At 41.7% G+C, this 6,055-nt stretch overlaps 1 protein-coding gene across 3 annotated transcripts in view; it reads left to right on the forward strand.

Moving 5' to 3' along the window:
- Window positions 1-519: 519 nt before the first annotated feature.
- The window catches only part of PHKG1 (phosphorylase kinase catalytic subunit gamma 1), a 79,155-nt gene continuing 73,619 nt past the window's right edge, over window positions 520-6,055 (forward strand). For all 3 annotated transcript variants that reach the window (XM_069089533.1, XM_069089535.1, XM_069089534.1), the window contains exon 1: window positions 520-531. The gene's annotated coding sequence lies outside the window, so the exon portion shown is untranslated. The remainder of the gene's footprint in view (window positions 532-6,055) is intronic.

Here is a 6,055-nt window from a genome sequence, read left to right on the forward strand (position 1 = left end):
GGGTATTCCATTAAGGGAGCTACCCATTTACTCAGAAGGAATAAATGTAAAGTAAATGTACTGGAAACCTTCCTGGCTTTCCAACGAATATTATTTATTCCTAGACTGAGCATGTTTATAACAATCAAAGGATGTGACAATCAGCTTTCAGATGAAGTAATGAAAGCTAACTATAGTCATATGAAAAAAATATTCTAAATAATTATTGATTAGAAAATTGCAAATTAAAGCAACTCTGAGCTACTACCCCACACTTAACAGATTGGCTAATACGACAGAAAAGAAAAATGCCAAATGTGGGAGAGGAGGTTCGGAAGCTGTACTGATTCAACCATTCTGGAGAGCAATTTGGAACTATGCCCAAAGGGCTGTAAAACCTTGCATAGCCTTACCCAGCCATAGCACTGTCAGGTCTACATCCCAAAGAGATAAGAAACAAAAGGGAAAAGGAAACAACCATGGGGTTATTAAAACAGAAATAAAAGACTTGTGGGGAGGATTTTTCGATCCCAACAGTAGGTACATGGGGTAGTGGAAAGGACAGTGGGAGCATTGAGGAATCTTGTCCCAGCTTTGTCTCTGGCTCACCAGGTCTCTCCCCTTCTCTGGGACTCAGTGTCTTCTTCTGCAGAATGATGGGGTTGGATTCTACGGTCTTTAAGGATCCTTGGTTTTTTAAGGTCCTGTCCCCTCTGACAATCTTTATCCTATGATTGATGAGGGACACTCACCCAAAGCAAGACCCTATTGCAGGATCATGAATAGTGTCCTGGGATACAAGATACCTGGTGTGGGTATCTAGATTTAACACTGGAACAAAATGAGGCACTTATAGGACATTCAACAGTTAACAGAAAGTGATTCACTTGGCCATAGTGGACCAAGTGAGGATGTTCAACAAAGATAGCTTCAAGATGATTCAGCTGTCTGGAGGATGGTCTCAATAACTTTTAAGGAAGAAAAGGACTCTACTTTGCAAGGGTTGGGGCGGGATACCATTCTTACCACACCTCCTAGGCTGACTTTCCTTGAAATTTCTAATCCACGGTATCCTCCCTCTCCATCCTCTGAACTGTTTGAAATATGCCTTCTCAAAATCGAGGCTGCCTGTCAGATTATGCCCAACTTTCTTCTCTATCACACATTTGAGGTGTTTTAGTCACTTTCCCTCAAGATTCTCATACTTTCTACTCAGGAACTAGTTTTTTCTTGTGACTAAGATCTTATGGAATAGAATAGAATAGAATAGAATAGAATAGAATAGAATAGAATAGAATAGAATAGAATAGAATTTGCCCTCAGTTGGTTGGTTGGTTCCTCCATATTTTGAAGGATGGAACTGGCATTAAGACACATCAAGGAATTATTAACTGCTCTTGTTTGGCTCAGCAAGAACTCCAGCAGATGTCTTACTCTTGTTCCTGGTCTTTTGAGGATGAAACATATTCCAGTGCTGAAATTTAAACATCATTTTTCCTTAGCAACATCTTGATGGGTTTCTCTTTTTATAACTTGCCATAAGCTATAAAACTACATACAAATTGCCCCTAAAAGCCCAGGACAAAGGCTTTAAGGACAGAAATGCTCAACAAGATTCAAATCAGTTTCATTAATGTGCTTATTCTCCACCTGCTTCTGATCCAGAGGCTTGATTGGTGAGGTCTGTCCTAAGATCTGAGTTGGAAGCTGTCATTGCCTCATAAGGCAGAGGAGCACCATCTTGTAGAGATTGCTTCCCCGCCCGCTGCTGGCGTTGAATTGAACAAAGCCTCTAAGTTCCTATGTTTTACATCCATAAATATAAGGAAACATATGTTATTTTATATATACACAATGTAAACATAGAAATGTATATCCATATATTTATACAATGTATATATACATGTGCATATATCCAATAACACATGCTTACATGGACAGTATATACACAAGCAAGTACTATACACACAATATATATGCTATACATATACTATACCCCACTGTACAATACATACAGTATACACACATACATAGTACATATGCATACTATACATATACACACACCATACTATATATGCCCACTATATACACATTACATAAACACATAATATGTATGCATGCATGCATGCATGCATGTGTGTATGCATGTATGCATGCTTCCAGTTTTGAACAAGAAGATGGACGATGCTAAGCCCACATCAGGTTGCTGAAGGGGAAGATTCCGGGAAGGAGCCACCATGAGAAGAGCTGGCAGCCTCCATCATGTCTCCATGCCCAGCTTGCTACACTAGAGACTTTGGGGAGCTTCCCTTTGGGTGAGCGCTAGGGTTTTCTTTTGGTTGAACTGAATCCCCTCACCACCAATGGGATGCTTCTTTAGTCTCTATTATTACATGTTCTCCTACATATACGTTCTCTGATTTATATTTTGCTTTTTGACTTGGATAAATGGGTTTCTCTGTATCTGTTATGTGCGTTTATTGTGGAAATGGTTTTTGATGCAAAAGGGGGCAAGCCTTGGATATAAAGCTTGAAGTCCTCCTGTTACCTTCATGAATGAAATTGCATTCAGAAGTTCGTTTGAAAACCACATCCCTTTGACCACCAATATTTAAGGGAGTAGATAAAATTCTAGTTCAGTACCCTCTCTTTCTGATAACAGTAGAGTGGCTTCTGCCCTCGACCTTTAGCTTCCTGTCCTGGAGGAATTAAAATCTCCCTTGGAGAAGTATGGGAAGAGAAGAGTCTAGAGATATCTTTTCCTTTCATGTCACACAATAATACCCCCATGCTATATGTGGGGCACAGTTGTCATTGCATATATCTGTCTAGCATCTAAGTTGGGTATGTTATATGTATATGTGTGTATAGTTATATATGTGTATATATATGCAGTTATTAGAACATTTATGTGCAATTATAGATCTCACATGTGAGTTAGGAATCTGTGTAAGGTGAGGAATATAGATCTCACATGAGTTAGGAATGTGTGTAGGGTAACCTTAGTGATGGGTATGAAGGGGTGGAGACAATCTCTCGCCCTGTAACTGTCCTCATCCACCATTAAGTTGCTAGAAATAGGTAGAGGAGGGAAGATGATGAGTAAGAGAACCCAGGAGTGCATTGTTAAAGGATTCCAACAGGAAGTCAAGGTGCCTGCCCCCTCCCATGTTCACCCTGGCTTGTCTTATCCCATTTGGAACCGGGTCTTGGCTTGCTAATAACACTGGTCTAGGGGAATATAACTTCATCAAGCTATATTAATTTTTCTCACCTTGGACTGGCTAAGGAAAGTATAGCAACTCCTGGGTTTCTGATTTCCCTGGGAAGAACTCATTACCTAGCTGTCTCTCCCACTCATCCCTCTGTGGGGGGTGGGGATGGGAGGGATGGAAGGAGGCTCAGCTGTCTACAGCTTTTATCTATACCAGCCGTTTTCTAACCTCTAATGACACAAATGACATCAAACACAAAGCAGGCTTTGGGATTTGATAAGTGAAATTGAATGGACAGAAAATGGGGGTGGGAGCACAAAGGGCTGGCTGGTTCAGTTTATTGGAAATAAAGCAGCTTCTGATTGTGAGAACAGGGGTGCCTTCCCCAGTTCAGTTTCTTTCTTTCCCTCTTGTGGAGAGAACCTCAGAAGGGTCATTCAGTTACTAGATGGAGATGAGTCCTTCCTGAGTCCGAGATGGGAGAGCAGGACAGGAAGACCTCACCGGTCTTAGCTCGGCACATCACAGCTGGCTGGCATGACTGTGGAATCCCCTGCTGCTCTAAACAAGGCTACAAGAAGTCTCTGAACAGCAGCAATCTGAATCTTCATGGAGGGGGACAGAGGAGGGCTAATGTTTGTCTGCAGGGTCTATGTGATGTGAAGACAAAGGATGCCATCTTTCTCTCCTAGCCTTTTAACCCAGTTTTTTCCTCTCCTTCTCCTTTAATGAGTTCTTCCTACACGACCACCCTCCTCAGCTCATCACGTCAGTTGCTGATGGAATCTTGGGACAGCATCTCCGTCTCCATGGTTACATTGATGCAGGACCAGATTCTGACGCAGTCACACTCATGTAGACATGTATTTATTAGGCATCATAAGCACGATCTGTGTATAAGCATTTATCTCTTTCCCTCTTTGGTGCCAGCCACGGTTCTGGGTACTGGGGATGCAAATAAAAAAATATGAAGCAATCCTTACTCCCAGGAAGCTTTCATCTCATACACACAAAGAGAGCTATAACTTATACCATTATATAGAGAATGAGGTTATTGAAGTAAACATGTTGTTTTTATCCAGTTGTTCAGACGTGTCTGCTGCTGTGCGACCCCATGAACCAAGGCATACCAATACTGTCCGTGGGGTTTTCTTGGCAAAGATACCGGACTGGTTGCCATTTTCTTCTCCAAAATAAAGATGTATATATATTTAAATATGCAAATACTTACATATTACATATCTTTATGTATTATATTTCAACATATATTTAGGTCATACATATTGTCTCATGCTGTTATTTAAAGATGTGTGTGTGTCTTGGAAGGACAAATATATTGTCCTCTTGAACCAGCCCCCTCCCCCTTTTTGCTGCCCTCCACCCCTACCCCCACATATGGCTGGATATGCAATAATTACTAAATGAAGATTTGTTGGTTTGTGTCAATAGTAAACAGAGTAAAGCACTCAGCACAGCTTTGGTTGAAGTGGATTGTTGATATAGGAAAGGCCTAGAGTATAAATTAGTCTGGGGCCACTCACCAAGAATTATACCACTATGGGGCTAATTATAGATGATCTTCAAAGGGCAGCAGGAGCAGTACAGTAGTGCTGGTGGTTTTTGGTTAGCCATGGGGGTTCTGATGAGACAGGTTGTACAACATTTTGGGATTACTTGGGAGTGGTGACTTGGGACCCAGACCGGGCTCATAGATTTAGAGCTAGAAAGGCTGGAGATGATAGCCAGTTTTCATTTTATAGATGAGGAAACTGAGGCTTAGAAAGGTAAACTAACTTGCCTGAGGTCAATAGTGGTCAGCCAGTGGATGAGAAGTGGCAATTTGAAGCCAGGCTTCAAATCCGATGTACCCTCTGTCTCCCTGGCAGGACTCAAGCTCTCTGCTGTAGCTAATGGTGAAGTTAGGTTTTATTTCCTTATGACTTTCTGTGTCAATGGCCCTCGTAGGAGTCAGAAATAATATAGCATGGGCACCGCAAGAGTCGAATCTCATCTCTGTGTACCTTGGGAGCAGGACAGTATTCATAGAATTCCCACTGGACTTCTTTGTCTGGGTATTATGGACCTAGACCAGCCAAGAGCCCAGAGTCACTTTCTATCACTTAAAAAATCAAGGTGAGATGTACCTGTGATGAGAGTTTGACCCCAGGCTTGACATGACCCTGGCAAGTTTGGGTGCATAACAATGGGGAGTGAGTGCTACCCTGGAGGTTGGTTGACTGATACACTGAAGAACCAATTCCATGCAAAAAAAAATAATGTGCCCACAGCCTCCCATCAGGAGTGGGCTATAGGGAGGAAAAGACTCAGTCTCTGCCCTCAGGGAGCTTATTCGGGGGTTAGTGGTTTTAACTTTCTTGTGTTTTGGACCTCTTGGGCATATCTTGGGCAGACCCCTTCTCAGATTCGTGGTTTCCAATGCACAAAATAAATAAATGCACAGGATTACAAAGGAAATCAATAATACTAAAGCAGTTATGAAAATATTGAAAAAAACCAAGCACATGGACCTCAGGTTAAGATTCCCTGGTCTAGTGGGAGCAATGGTTTGTGCTTCCTCATATGAGAGTTATGTGTCTTATTTTGTTTGCTATTTAGATTGAAGTGGGCAAAGCCATCTGCTTGGGTTACCATTTTCTCATCTCTAACATGAGAGCATTGGGCTCCATGGTCTCTGAGGACCCTTTCAGCTCTAAACCTATAATTCCAAACCCTATCCTCCCCATGCACAAACATAATCGGGAGTAGAATTTGTTTGGGAAAGTGTATGTCTATATGTATATATATATATATATGGAGAGAGAGAGAGAGAGAGAGAGAGAGAGAGAGAGAGAGAGAGAGAG

This window comes from Petaurus breviceps, unplaced genomic scaffold, assembly GCF_028583685.1.
Source record: "Petaurus breviceps papuanus isolate PSGF00001 unplaced genomic scaffold, PetGlider_PUasm1.0 186, whole genome shotgun sequence".
NCBI classification, from domain to species: Eukaryota; Metazoa; Chordata; class Mammalia; order Diprotodontia; family Petauridae; genus Petaurus; species Petaurus breviceps.